This window comes from Carassius gibelio, chromosome A14 (assembly GCF_023724105.1).
Source record: "Carassius gibelio isolate Cgi1373 ecotype wild population from Czech Republic chromosome A14, carGib1.2-hapl.c, whole genome shotgun sequence".
Lineage (NCBI taxonomy): Eukaryota > Metazoa > Chordata > Actinopteri > Cypriniformes > Cyprinidae > Carassius > Carassius gibelio.
This window is the reverse complement of record NC_068384.1, coordinates 5,266,257-5,282,265: the sequence shown is the minus strand read 5'-3', so window position 1 is coordinate 5,282,265 and position 16,009 is coordinate 5,266,257. Positions and strand designations below refer to the sequence as shown.

At 35.9% G+C, this 16,009-nt stretch overlaps 1 protein-coding gene across 49 annotated transcripts in view; it reads left to right on the top strand.

Moving 5' to 3' along the window:
- The first annotated feature begins 8,881 nt into the window (after nt 1-8,881).
- The window catches only part of LOC128027311 (neuroblast differentiation-associated protein AHNAK-like), a 30,891-nt gene continuing 23,763 nt past the window's right edge, over nt 8,882-16,009 (top strand). For 21 of the 49 annotated variants that reach the window (XM_052614827.1, XM_052614828.1, XM_052614819.1 and 18 more), the window contains exon 1: nt 8,885-9,153. The gene's annotated coding sequence lies outside the window, so the exon portion shown is untranslated. Of the gene's footprint in view, nt 9,154-16,009 lie in introns of all 49 variants that reach the window. The other 28 variants (XM_052614803.1, XM_052614808.1, XM_052614794.1 and 25 more) reach the window with 3 other exon arrangements.

Sequence of the window (16,009 nt, the reverse complement as noted above, 5' to 3'; positions counted from 1 at the left end):
TGTCCTTGCTGACTAGAATGTTAAATATAAAAAGGATATTCTTTTGCAATATGATCACCAAAGAAACTCGTTGTAAAAAGCCCTAGTAATCCTTTAATTCTGGCTTTTCAATCCATTAAGACTTAAGTGAGTGAAAATATGATCCACATTCGGAAACCCACTGGAACGTGAGAGTATGGAACAGGAATGTTTGCTAGAAAACCTCTTGTTCCTTTGTATTGCTTGAGAGACCTGGAAAGTAGAAGGGTCAAACTAAACCTGATTCAAGAACAATACGTGCTGAAGTTCCCCAGCACTTCCTCACTTTCTCGTCCCGGCTCTTCCTGTAGCTCCCATCTCACGACTCCTTCCGATCTGATTTTATTAGGCTACACAGAGTACATGAGACCGAGGCACCCGAGGTCTGTATTGTACATTGAGTTGAGAAGAACGAGCCTGGTATGCCTCTGTTAGGAATCTGTTTCACACATCCCCAAAGAGTGAGGCTTAAGAAAGCAGACCGCTTCGAGAAACATTCAGCCAGTATTTGGGGAGTTTTTGAAAATATTCAGCAGATCGCAATGGCAACTCAAAAACATTGATGCATAACTTATATACAAAAGTAGTGCCTTGGCAACAATGAGTCAGTAATGAAACCTCAATCTGAGATGAGGAACATAAGAACAGAAACCAGGCTGTGGAAGCGTATCATTGAAAATGGCAACATTGTGCTGATACAGAAATTTCCCCCTGGAGTCAGTCACCATGCTCTTCTGCCAGGAAAAAATAATCACGCCACCAGGCTCACCAGAACTCAACATAGACGTCTTCACCAACTATATTCATGATTTGATTCGATGCAAAATTGCATCATATGAGGTTTCTCAGGGAAACTGTGCAGACATATTGTGCAGGAGTTTTAATCATGGCCTGAATATTTGTTTTTCCCTTTGCAGACGTGCATGAAGGAATTCTTGGCATTCCAGTGCAGGGGTTAAAGGTCAGAGTGCCAAAGAGAGGAATGTGCATGCCACCTCGGGAACCACCTCGAAGGTTCATCAGTACAGCATTTGAGGATCTGAACTTCTAACATCCCTTTCAGAAGTCAACCAATGCCTCTCAGCGTGTTTGGCTTTAGAAAGTAACCGGATGATTTTCATGCGAGGCAGTACAGAATTCAGAAGAGCGAGCGAAAACAGACAGCCCCTGCATTTTTGGACATGAGACCCCATACATAACTCTGCAGGCTCAGGCTACCATTGGGGGAGGTGGAGCATAGACACTGGTTTCATCCAGAGCTCCACTACAGTGCTCAGAAATGTCCCGCAAAACACTCTTCTTTCATCGTTTGTGTTTGATGTGGAAGGCTGAAGCCAGAACTGTTATTTTCCTTCTGGGTTTGTCTTTTTATTTCAGGAAAAAATGTAAATCACAGCAGAGTATTTTTTATATGCATATATGCACTATATTCAAGTCGATTTCTATACTGACACTTTAGTACAATTATTTTATATAATTATTTTATAAATTATTTTATACACAATAAATCCACATTGTAGGCCGTGTCTCAATCAAGACATTAGTGTTTAAAAGCATGAGACGAGAAATAATGGAAATGTTTTTTGTTTTTTTTTTGCATTACAGATTATTTCATACAATAGCAATGAAAGCATCTTGTTATTCAATGGAAGTTTTGACTGTTTGTGTTCATCTGCTTCTCACATTTGCTCTTTTTAGGTATATAGACTATCATAGACTAATAAAATCAGATCAGAAAATCAGAATCGAAACAATAATTTCTCAAATATTTATTACAATATAGACTGATTATGTAACATCCACTTCAATGGTATGAGACGACTGGATAGTTTCAATTGAACTGCAGAGGTCAAACTATTTAAAATAGAGTGAATTAAGCTACAAACTTTCAAAGTGTCAAAGTCTATCATAAATGCAAAAATGTTGGGGTGGCTGGATGTGTGTGTGTGTGTCTCCCCATGGTAAAAGCCTGATTGTCATTCCTGTATTTACTTGTGCATGAGGTTTGAAGCTCGCCCGTTGAAGACCTCACTGTCTAAACACTTGTTGAACGTGAAATGATCATAGATTGCCTATTGCATCTAAAAACGAGACAAAATGCTACAGTGAAGTTAAAATCACAGTGAAGTTAACATAAACAGTGCTGCCATGGGGCGAAACAATGTGGATAATTTGTGCCTGTCGGTAATTACAGCACTCGTTATATTAAACGAACAAAAGCATGTGTGAATGAATGTCTCACTGTGTGAAAAAGAAATGCATGTTGTTAAAAGTTTAGTCTTACACAGCCTTAGATCTCATAATATTGTATACTGTTTGTAAGAGCATCTATTTGTCGTTAAGGAAATTCAACACTAGATCAATAGATATATGAACAAATTCTAGCTGGAGCAGCTCTGAAGCACGTTAACTTACTCTAATCTGTATATTTTTGGACGAGGTTTGAATGTGTGATGCAGAACAAGCTACATGTAAATACAAACCACTGTTAAAGCATGACAGAGGCACAATTAAAAAAAAAAAAAAAACGTTTCAAACCTTTTCATCTGTGCTTACATCACATTATGACACTGCTGACTGCGCAGCAACGCAATGTTACTACTTTTCAAATATTTTGACATGCCATATTTATATACACACCGGGGAACGCCATGGAAACATCACTACTCTAACCTTCCCCCCTTGCTTATTATGTTGCCATGGCAGCCATCCCAGAATAGTCCTTTCAGTTTGTCCCTCCCTCGTGTTTATGACTCACGACCTGCAGGGGAAACCACACTTCAGTCTGTATCTCATGATGTTCCTCCCCTGCATCTGCACCAGAACATTACTGAATCTAAAAGAGAATCAAAACATAAAAAATGTGGCTATGGAGACCGCAGTGATCAAAACAATTTGAAGGGGGAATGAGGCAAAAAAAAAAAGTATTTTAGTATAGTATTGCGTGAAAACTAAAACAAAACATTACTGACCATTTGGCCTTATCACATTAATATAGTGGCCTCTGTACTCATGCATAAAAGCTCCCATCCTCCGTACTGAGGGAGGAAACCAGATGTGCAAACTGTAATAATAATAATTGCTGTCTTCAGCAATTAAAGTAACCTACATACACAGGTAGCCCAAGCCCTCGCTGTGCACCATGCCCTCTCGTAAAGAACAGGATGGGCCTATTGAAAACTCAAAACCTTGCCTTTGTTTTGTGGTGTTCGCTAGATACAATAACCAACAAGTCTGTTATGCCTCAGCAGGGTTAAAACACCTGGCTCCAATAAGTGGGAATTCAGTTTCCATTATATAAATAAGTATGATGATGGATGCATTTTTTTATTAAATATAGAAAAATAATAATTTATTTTTAAGTGTTTAAAATGTTTTTCATTGTTTAGAAATAGCTGCAATTAATTTGAAATTTAAAAATAGATCTTTTAAAAATGTAAATTTTAAATAGCTGTAATTAATGAAAAATTCAGACATTTAAAGAAAATGTAATGAATTCAAATTAATGTAGATAATTATATAAAATATTATTTTATAATTAAATACATTTCATGTATTAAAAAACATATTGTAAATATCTATGATTAATTTAAAATGCAAGTTATGTAAAATACATTTTTTAACATTAATTTAAATCAGTTGCTTATATTAAAACGTAAAATATCAGCAATTTATAGAAATATCAATGTTTAAATTAGATTTGAAGAAAATTGATGACTTTTAATTTGATTAATTGCAGACATTTATTAACATATTTAAAATATGTATAATTTATAAAAAAAATACAGATATTTAAAAAAAATTTTTTTAATTAAGCATATTTAAAATACATATTCTTTAAATAAAAATGTATGTCATAAAATAAAAATGTTAAATCCCCCTTTCTTTAACTATAAAATTCACTGTATATTCAAACAATGTTTTCCAGAGTAATTATAACATTTGTGTACCCGTTAACTGAGAAGTTGTGAAAAAAACTTATAACAACACAACTTTTGTTGTTTGGCTGGACAGGACTATTTGCGGCCATTGTGCGACTGTGGGGAGCATCAATGAAAGCTTTCAGCCTTTATATTAGAGAGTATCATATGTGTACTCCCTGCAGTAAAACTAGCTGCTCTCTCTGATTTACAAGCAAAAACACAAGCAAGAGCACACATTTGAGATCACTTTGCTCTGTGCTGTTTTCTTTAAACTTCAAATAAAGTTGATTCCAGGACACACCCAATAAATGCATCCTCTGTGTCCCTCCTTGTTCTTTTCCCTTCCTTCGCTTCTCGGTACAGCGCTGTGTGCAGTGTAATCATACGGGATGGCTCACCCTGACACACCACACTGACTGCTGTTACTCACTCTAGTTCACACAGGCAGACACACCTATGAACCACTCACCAGGAAACACCCGTTCCCACATATCCTAGTAATAAACTATTAAGATATCATTTTTCAGGACTTCTCCAGCATCATCGGGTAACTCGCCAAATAGGTCCTCTCTTTTAGCTTACAGTGACTAATCTCTCAGATATGCATAGCTTTGGCCATTTCATGTCTTTTTTTTCCCCCTCACGTGGTTTTGTGGCTCTGCAGAAAAGCATGACTGTTTTGTTCCTTGACATTCTTCGCTTGTTTGTGATCCAGAAGTTTTTATTGCATTGGGGAGACAGAACTCCTACACCAACAAGAGAACACTGGAACACATGCACACTGTTCTAGTTGTTTCTCGGCTCAAACGTTTTGTCTATTGTTTTGGTTACAGCACATCCAAGAAGGTTTTTAGGACTTCTGCAATTCAATTCTTGAGTATTTCTACTTATTTACTCAAAGCAATGAGTGCCACTCCCTTTGTTTCTTTACAAGGCAGACAGTTTAACTCCTTTTTCGTTTGAAGAATTCATCTTCTGCTTACCATTACACAGCCTTGAATATGGGTGTGACACGTGGATTTGTTCATCAAGCGCCTAAGGGTTCTCTCGCTTTGCTTGTCTGTCTTTCCGTTTGTCTGTTTGCCTTAAAACCATCCATCCACCCTGCCACCCATAACCACATGTGCACACCTACACTGTTTACCTGCATTTCTGGTATGAGCAATATCTGAGGCAGCTGAAACATTCACTTGAAGTAACCACAGATGTCTTATTCAAACATGCATTTGACCTTGTGAAACCTATTGGGAGAGATTAGAGCAGGTTAAACCAAAACAGAACTGTTGTACAGAGGGCACTGAGGGTTTTGGAGGAATGTGTGAGATGCTTCAGAGAAAAATAGCTTTTTGACAGGGATGAATGATTGATTTGGTTACATAACCTGAAGGAGTAGGCCTTGCAGTACACAAAACACAGGGAGAACTGTAAAAGTGTCAATCACAGGGTATATAGACGGAAAGCGTGTTCAGTATACCTGGTCTTCCAGGTATCCCATCAGCCATGCAAATCCTGTGAAGTTCGATTGTTGCTTCAGGTTAGGTACACATTTTACTTGACTTCTCTAAAATCTAAAAATGACACATAATAATACATTTACATGGCCACAATTACTTAAATATATGTTAAATATAAATTGTAATCAGCGGAGCTCAATTAAATATATTTTGGAAAAAGAAAATATATTTATTTTCAACCATCACGTACCAAAATATATTTAATATGTATTTCAGAGGTAAGAAAATACATTTCTAGTCTCAAAGTAGCCTTTAGATTTAGGCTAAATTCAAATGTGGATATGATGCAAACTAGATTCAGAATAATTTAATGATGTTTTTTTAATAAGTAGTACATTTTTAAGAACATTGTAATATGCTCTTTTTATTCAATTGTGTTAAATGTGTTGCACGTTGTTGACAACAAATTATTTTTTCTTCAAATATGATATGTGAATTTATTTTTGAAATATGCAGAGGACAAAATCTATATAAAAATGAATAAACAATTATATTTATATTTATTAAAATACATTTTCAAGCATATGCAAAAATATATTGGTTGAAAATATATTTTGAAATATATATATATATATATATATATATATATATATATATATATATATATATATATATATCTTTTTTTTTTTTTTTTTTTTGTATTGTCGGGAAATATGTTTAAAATATATTTGAAGATATTTTTTGCTGTATGCGTTTGCTGTATTACTTTTTTAGAAGTTGATTAATCACAGGAGGGTAGATGTTTTGGATTTTATATTTACCTAATAGATTAAGACATTTTTGCGATACAAAGGCATCACATATAATCTTTTTTTCAGTATTGCATTGCAAACAGACTTTTAGCTAGATGGAGGGAATCCATCTTCAAAGTTTTGTGCTTTGAAATGGCACATTACTCGCTTCAGTGAACTGTCAGAATTCAGCCTAATTTAATTGAATACTAGATTCATAATGTTCACAGCCTTTATTATTTGAGTTAATTAGGTTCATTAATCTGGGATTTCTGAGTTAAACAGATGAAGCTCTGCATTATTGTAACAAATTCCTTTGAAATTATTCTAGCTTTCTTGACAGCAGCGTTCTGACTCATGATTATATAACGTTGTAAGAAAAAAAAATACAGATTGTATTTTGGCGTAGCAGTGTTATATTGTAATTTAGGCCTTGTTTGTTGGTTTCAATTACTCTTCTAAATAGCAAACTGAATTAGCAATTGGCAGCCTAATTTAGTAAATTAAATCAGTGTTTGAATTGTTTAAAATTATATAAATTAACAAATCGTTTTTTTGTTTTGTAGTGTGTTTCCTTTTTAGCAAGAGACATGCACAAAAATCTTTTTGCTAAATAAATGAATATGTAAATAGATACTGTAAATAAAATAATAATGAAAAAATAAATTAAGTAAATTTGCACTAGTCTTTTCAACAGATATTACAAATAAATATATATATTATAATTCTAGAACATGCATTTATTTGAAAAAGCTTATTTGTCTGAAAAGTATTTCTAAGATTACTGAAAACTTTATATTAACTTTATATTAACTCTATTACTTAAATTGTTAGTAACATCTATCCCTAAACAGTCATTTTACATTTATAAAACTATGTGGTTTTAGTTTAAAATACTCAACACTTAAAAGTTTTGTAATATTCTTTATCATGTTTTTAACATTTTACAAGTTATTCTTATAATCCTTTGAAATAAAAAAATCATCGTCCAATCATTTAACTACATTATTATGTCATCAATCCAATGGTCACAAGATGAGAATGAAACCCTCCCCAGAGATTTACAATGGATCTTCTATTATGAAAATGGTATGGAAATTATGTTGCACTAGCTCAAAGAGAGCACTATATCCATGTTAACAGACACAATGAACACATTATCAATGACAGGAAGCTCTTCAAATCTCAATAAATATTTATAATTAAAAAAGAGAAAACTTAAAAATAAGCATAACAAAATAACTTAAAAAAAGAAACCTCTAATAAACAAACCCCTTTATAAACTTTTTATTAGAAGAACATGAAGTACTGCACGTGCTGTACATAGTAGAACTGCTCTCCAGCAGGTTCATGTTCTGTAATTACATAAGTAAATTGCAGATTGACGAAATGACATTTTGTGACAATTATTAAGTATCAACAGTGCACACATGAAAGTAAGCACAAGACACTATAAAATACATGACAACTCAGTTTGCATAGGAGTACATTGCACTCATGACAAATATGAACAAAACAGAATGTGTTACGAAGGCTAGCTGTCACATGGGGCTGTCACAAGAGCGATATCTCAGCAAACATAAGATTTAGAGTCAAATTACACAGACATCTTTTTTCTTTAGAAGGGGTTTGTATTTAGTTTGAACATCAAAGCTCTCCATTCTCGTTCATTCTGTTCTGCAAAGTAAAGTTCCAATATTATCATATCTTTGCTGTATCTATCTTGCCTCATGGTAATAAGTAAACTTTTGTGAATGTGTGAGGCTTTTGATTGATTAGCCGATAAAGGTATCTAGAAGAATACAAATTAGGCCTACTGAATAAAATAATAAGATGACAGTTTGCAACATCAAGTGCATGTTTTGCACATGTAAAATAACCGGATGCCTCACACATTATAAATACAAATGGCTGTGCTTTCTCTTTTATTAAAAATAAGGTGGATTGGGTTTACAAATCAGCACTGTAAAATCAGACTAGCATCAACAGTCAAATATACAACGAAAACTAGTTTCACCTTTACTAATAAATTAAGATCACATGCCACCTAACCATGTGCCACCTTACTCTAGGCCAGTGGTTCTCAACCTTTTATTCCAAGGCCCCTCTCCTCTCCGAATAAATACTGCAAGACCCCCCCCCCCACCTCCAGTCTTTTCTATTCACAAAACCTTTGTATTTAATGGTTATTACTTTTAAATTCCATGTAATTATTTTTAAACAAAACAAATTAAACATTTTTGCAAATATACTTAGTAAAAAAAGTCACAGCAAATATTCTTTACAACTTAAAAGTACTAGGTGTAAAAAGTACTGTTTTAGGCAATATCTTGTAGGGCACTTCAGGGCTAGATGTCACACTTTCAATTATAACTTTATTTTGAAAATCCATTTCTGCACAGATACGTACCTTAAAATCATGACTATTTCATGACAAAAGCTATTTCCACCATAAAGCAGAAGAAAGTTTTACTCAACACACCCTTTTTTATAGGTTCAAAATTACAAATTTGAAAACACTTTACAAATTGCCTCAGTAAAGATGTGCCACCTTGAATCTTGTTGCAATCCTGTTTCCAATCCAGATTCACGTGCTTTATCGCTGTGTTGAACACACACGTCACTCAATGACAAAGGACCACGCCCTGCTACACCGTAACCCCGCCCTCTTCTCCAGTGAAGGTCTCCACTGCCCAAGCCCAAACTCTGCCATTCTCCATAGCCCGGAGTTGAAAGCACACTGAGGGAACCCAGCACGGTGTGACAGAAAGAGAGAGAGAGCAAGTGACAAAGTAACTAATAAAACTAGTGAAATATACAGTGAGGCTTCGTGCCTTGAGAAAGAACGACAGAGTACACGAATACGTTCAAGTTTGGTGAAGAAAACGTGTTGGAAAAGTTTTCTGGGCTGTGGCAGAAAGCTGTGGACCGCTGAAGATGCCAGAGCAAAGGTGTTGAACCTTCCAGGTGAGTTTGTGTCTCTTGAGGTTAATTAGTTATGCAGCTCTGGCGAGAGACGCTCACGATGCATGCATGAAGTAGCTACTTTTCCAGAGACTGTTTCTGAATCTATTATATGTTTATGTGTGTAACATCTGCTGATTTGGTTCTAAGAAATGTTGTTGTATCGCACAAAATTCTCTCAAACGTATCATCATCTGTATCGTTGAACATGAAGAGGTGGTGGGTGTGTATCTGCTGCGTAGTTGTCATCTGGTGCGCATGTTTTTTCCTCCAACAGTACCAAAGAATATTAAAGTTTGCAATTGTTCATAATTCAGCGTTTAGTTTCTTAAACGTGACCTGCTGAATCACTGAGAAGAAACTGGGTTGACAATTAAGGCAAATTTTCTATGGGGTTTTGCATTTCATGCAAAAGATACACCCAAGTTAAAATGGACAAGAATGACTTTGGTTGTATGACTTTGCCCACTTTGTAAAATAAAACGAATACATTTGGTTCACAAGAACGCCATACTCGTATTAGTATTTAGTAGTAAATTGTAAAAAAGTGAATTAAACTAATGCCACACATCTATCGATTTTTTTTACTTTCCTCTTGAATAGGAGCATTATCCTGCCACACTGAATCTGGTCATAGCTCAAGGTTTTTGGACAAAGTCAGCACATTTTCTGCACTGTGGGTGAATCGTTGTTTCATATGTCTTTGCCATATGAAATTTTGATTTGTTTAAACATTCCTGTTACTCTTATAAAATGTGAATGTTTTAATTTGATTTAATTTGCAAAGCCTGTCACATTATGCCCTGATTTTCTCAACCTGGCCAGAGTGTGGGTATAGGGAGTAAGAGGGGTGAAGGGAGGAGGGGGTAATGGAATGTAGTGGTTTGGAAAGACTTACTAATAGAGTCCAGGTTTGAAACACAGAGGGGGAAAGTAAGGCTTGCTATAGAGGAGAAAGAATGAAGTGTTTTATTCACGCCAGACTGCGGCATGACTTTAGTAATGGAGATGTTGTGCAGTAGGATGACTGAAAGTTTGTTATATAAGAGAATGAAATGAATAGATGGGTAAGAGGGACAAAAAGATAAGTGCTGATAGTTTGGTGATGTGTATGGAGTGTTGACATCCATGAAGCTGTTTTGCAGTTTATCTGATTTATCTTTTAAAAGTGAGCAGATTTTGTCACCATCCCCCTCTCCTGCCACACCCAACGATTTCTTCTGTTATGTCAGGACAGATGAGTCCATAGCAGAATAATAATAATAAATATAGCTGCAAGCAGCAATAACGGGGCCAAGCACTACAGAAGCAAGCTTCAGACGAACGGCAGGAATGAGTAATTAAGACAGTTTTAAGATTATTTTAGGCAAAATGGCTTGAAAACAATCAACACAACAACTAGTAATAGGATTTATTGGCTTATCACGTGTAACCAATAGGTGGTGCTGTTACCAAATTAGTTTGGAACGGTCAGTGTGAGGTGTCGATGACACATACAAAGTTTGGTGCAAATATGTCAAAGCTTTGCAGAGATACAGCCTCAAATGCATTTTGGCACCCTTCAAGCAGATTTGTTGATGCGCTAAATGAGAACCGTTTCGTATGTCGACACGAAATCCATAACTTTTTGCCAGCATGTTCTGAAGATGAGCCACGTCAAATTTGGTGAAAATCTGACAAACGGTCTAGGAGGAGTTCGAAAAAGTAGGTTTTCAACATTAATCAAAATGGCGGACAGGAAGTTCAGCCAAATAAGGAAAACTTTGTATCTATGTTCTCGACTTGACCCAAGGAATCTACAAAGACCAGCGTCATGTCAATAGCCAGATTTATTCAAAAGTTATTAGCCTTTGCGTAAATTGAGTTATAACTTTTGACCACTAGGTGGCGCTGTTTCAAAATATTTTGAATACCTTCAGGGGATGGTGTTGTTGGCACATTCTGAGTTTCGTAATATTACACCAATGCATTTGTTTAGTATAGCATTTTATTTCACAAAACTGTATTGAAGTCAATGAGAATTTCATGTTTTGTTCTATTATAGCGCCACCAAGAGGCTCAGTCCCACCATTTTTTTTATGTGTGCTCAGAGTGAGCCCATACATATGTGTGTCAATTTTGGTGAAAATATCTCAATTCACTTCAGAGTTATAGACATTTATATGAAAAAGCACGTAAAAAATGACTGACTCTTGACTTTGATTGAATATTACTACCCCTTACTATCAATATTTTGGCATTTGGGCATTGGCATATAGCTATCGACCTATGTTTCCGAACTTCTGACGGTGGTTTCGTCTCGATCAGACAAGCGGTTTCGAAGATATAGCCAAATGTTTTTTAAGCGCTAAATCACAACGCTACACAAACCGAAAGGCAAAACCTAGCATGTTTGGTATCATAGGACTCGGTAAGGTTTCAGGAGTCCAATTTGATGAGTCTCGTGAAAATAAGTCAACCACACCCAAAGTTATAAGCATTTAAAAATAGAAGATCACCACTAGGTGGCGCTGTTTCGAAACTTCTCATACTCCTTCAGGACATTGTGCTGATGACCCATACCATGTTTCGTAACAATCCGTTGATGTGTTCAGAAAATACAGCATTTTAGCACAAAATTCAAAATGGCCGACAGTCAAAATGGCCGAAATGGTCAAATTGGATATCAGTCGACTCGGCATGTTGCCCTGAATCTAACAAGACCAATGTTATGATTTTTGGACAAACTGTTCAGAAGTTATAAGCAAAAATAGCAGTTTTTCATATCTCCGGATCAGTAGGTGGCGCTGCGCCCAATCACAGCATGTTGCCTCAGGTCATGCTTGTTATGACATGTACCAAGTTTGGTCTGAATAGGATAAGTCGTTGCCGAGATACAGCCTTACGACTGTTTTTGTAAGCACTACATAAAATTTGTTAGAGCGTTTATCGAAAACGGTTTGACGAATCAATTTGATTTGCATAACTTTTGGTCAGCACTGCCTGAGGATGATATGGTTTAATTTTCGTGTGAATCGGACAAACCGTCTAGGACGAGTTCGAAAAAGTAGGTTTTTAAAGAAATTCAAAATGGCGGTCATATTTCTATGACGGAAATGACTTCGTAGGGTGCAATCGAATCGGCATGAGCTCAGAAATCAGAAGAAAAAAGAATTTCGTTGATTGGCCGTAGGGTTAAAAAGTTATTAACAAAATTAAAGTGAAATTTTGGACAGTTGGTGGCGCTAGAGGGATTGACTTAGACACACCAAAATTGGTGTACTTAATGTTGGCACTGTCCTCTATCAGAATGTCAAACCATTACAACTTTCCCGCATTCGGTTCTATGGGCTGCCATAGACGCCCAGTCGGAAGAATAATAATAATAATAATAAGAACGCCAACAAAAACAAGAGGGTCCTACGCACCTTCGGTGCTTGGCCCCTAATAATAAAAAAAATCACACAGTAATAATGCACTATTTTAAAGTTGTGCTAGAGTAACTTTAAAAAAATAGAAGTTAATATATATATATTTTTTATTCTGGATTGTGGTTGCCTCATTCATGTCTGTCTAGCAGTGTCTTTTTCAACCTTGGTTGCATTTGAAGGTTGCAATGTGTTGTTTAAAACAGAACACAGAGCTTCTTGCTTATCTTTAAATGATTTAGGATTTGAATGTTGAATAGAAACATGGTTTTGTGGTCTGTGTGTCCTTATCTGATGCGTGATTGTCCTGGAAGTTTACAGTGGAGGCAAAACTTTCTCCTCTGTGTTGATAGGTCAGATTAGGGTTGTACTTGGTAGGACCATTTGTTTCAGTGTGAAATGAAAAGAGTCTGGACTTCTGCACACTTCCTTTGTTATTTCCTTGTCAAGGACTTGTGATGGTAACGCCAAGGGAGGAGTGGCAAGCTTTTGTAGCGGAGTATTTCATTCACTGTTTGTTTGCTTACTCACTTCTTGATTCTTTATTAGATTTTTTTTCATATGGGTGCAGAGTGATGGAAATCAATTCTCTGTGACACTGTGATGACGATCCATCGCAGATAAGTTGTCAGCACGTTGCCGTACAGGATGTAGGCATCATTTGAAGAGTTTTGAAGTCTGATATGAAGACTTGCATTATCTGGGTACGTGTCTCCTGTTCAGACAGACCCTGGAGTTATCATCATTCCATGGTTGAAAAATACAGAAGCTTAAACAGAGACATTGGACAATATACTGCGTTTGCCAATATGGCTCTGAGTCAGAGTCAGGCATTCATATTTCATCATTTTCCATAAAAAAAAAAACAACTGTTGTAACAGTCTGACACACATAAGCCTTAATCAAGGGCAGATTTGTATATTTTATGCCAAGTTGTTTTTGAGCCCTAATCTAGTTTTTCAACAGGAGTTAAGAGCTTATATATATATATATATAAGTTATATTATAAGTTATATATTGTTATTGTTATTGTGGTTTTTGGCATTTCCAGTTGACTCCATTTACTGCCTTATAATTACAAAAAATCGTATCAGGTTTTTGTATTGCTGTCAAAGTGCAGAATGTTTAAATGAATATATTTAAATATATTATGTTTATTAAATAGCATTATATTATTATATACTTTAGACCTCATATCATCAGATCTCTTCTTGTACGTGTGCCTACGGCATATGATAAACTTTACTTCCATTATACTTCTGCAATTCAGTTTTGATTACTAGATTTAATTTGTTATCGTCCTTGAAATAGAAGATACGGTCTGCATTTCATTAAAGTTTAGGATCACATGACAGTAGGTTTCAATGTCCGTCCAAGGACTTTAATGCCTCAATTATTAAGTCTTCTTGTTTTTAGACAGTTACTTTTTGAAATGACATGCTTTATATGCACAAGCCATAATTTAATGATGCAACAAGTAGATGGGTTTTACTGTAGACAACTTGACAAGACTAACTTGAATGACGTGTAGCAATTATTTCCTGGTAGCCACAACTGTCATTACTGCATTATATTATGGATTAAATGTTGATTTAGGTTTATTGTGCAAATTTTTTTCTTTGTGCTAACTAATCTTCCATATCAATGAATTACAGTTAAGACGTGTTGTAGTGACATTTGATATGTTTTCATGGTTCTGGTGAGTAACAGAAGAGCTGCTTGTGATGATTCTTAAATTATTTCAGTTTCACACTTAAAAACTATTAAAATGACAAAAGTACACAGCAAGGCCATAATTCATCACTTCTAATGCATTCCGAAGTGTGCTGTAAGGCAATTCAAAGATTGGCATGTCTAGACGTAGACTAATAGTCTGACTACACTACAGCTTGTACTACATCACTCCAGTAATGTAGGTATGCACGTCTACTTGTTTACAACAGACCAAGGATACTGGCTGCAGAGGTTGGATTACTCCATGTGCAGTTCACATGAGGTTGTTTCGAGTTGAATTGTAGATAAGCAGAGAGTTGGATGTTTCAAACCACGTGCATTTTCACTTCTACAAAAGACTTGGCAGTGGCAATACAGACCTAACTATAAAACCAGCTGATGGCTAATGAAATATAATGCACCCCGAGCTGGTAAGACCGTGCCATCAGTCATCACTATGTATTTGATAGTTGACTGACTCATATCCTTTTGACTTGCGTTGTTAACAGAATACATAAACAATTCAGGATATACAAAAACATGACTGAATGCAAGTGAAAGCCTTTAGCTAATATACATGTATCTATTTTTTTATGTTTCTATACCATTTCAAGCATCAACATGTTATTTAATGAAATTCACTACAGCACAGCTTTATGGTTTTATCTTTGTCTTCTATTTATTCTTCTAAATAGCTGATATTTCCACAATAAGATTAAAAGCGTACATCAATGCACGTGAGTTTGGTCACTTGTGGGTTTGAATTGGAATCCATGTGGAAGTAAAAGTGGAACTTCTAACCAAATACTAGTTGTCCCTTTTTATGTATCGGCTCTTGCTTTGTCAGAAATAGCCACTCTGAGCATGTAATAGAGAAATATGACTAACACGTGTCACATTAAAAAGTGTCGTGTAATTTGCTTTGGAAAAAACGTGTCTGCTAAAGATCGAGTAACCAAGTAACTCATGTTATTGCATTGTGCAATGGCTGACTATATATGTGTGTGTGTCATATTAAACATTACAGCATTTTAATGGAAAAAGTGTGGCATTAAACGCTTGCAGTGGCTTTTCTATAATTAGTGGTCTGGTTGTTTGCCCAACGATTCTATCACTTATCTAACACGCAGCATTGCTGAATCTTTATAGTTGTGCAATATCTCACATTTAAATTGAAGCACATTAATCAGTGTCATGAGGGGCTTCTGTTTGTATTTATAAATGAGTAAATCAGCTTGCTTAAAAAAAAAAAAAAAAAAAACTCTCAAACTGCCTTGGTCCATCGGTGGTTAGTAAGTGGAAACCATGAAAGAGTCCCCTGTTTCTGTTCCCAGCTCAGACCCACCGGGTGTTTGGGTAGAGAGTAGGACATTGCTTTGGCGTTATTCACTGCAGGGGAGACTGGGCGCTCTTCCAGTTGGCCTGACGGCTCTATCAAGGAATGTGTGTGAGTCCTGGGTGGGGCTCGCAGCTCACTGTGTGCTATGTGCGGGCCGAGAGATGGTGTAGTTTCTCATTGTATGAAGGGCGTGTCCCCTACTTTGGATGTGCAATGTTTGCCGCCTGTGTTGTGCCATAAACTCTTTTCTTTTTAGAGTTGGACAGTTGTTGCCAAATGACATCTGTCAGATGGAAGCGTTGCGGTGTGATCTGACACATTTAGACCTATGATTATGGTCGCATTTTGTTCTAGTACCAGTTTTTCTCATGCACGACAGTATAAAGTATATATAAGGGTG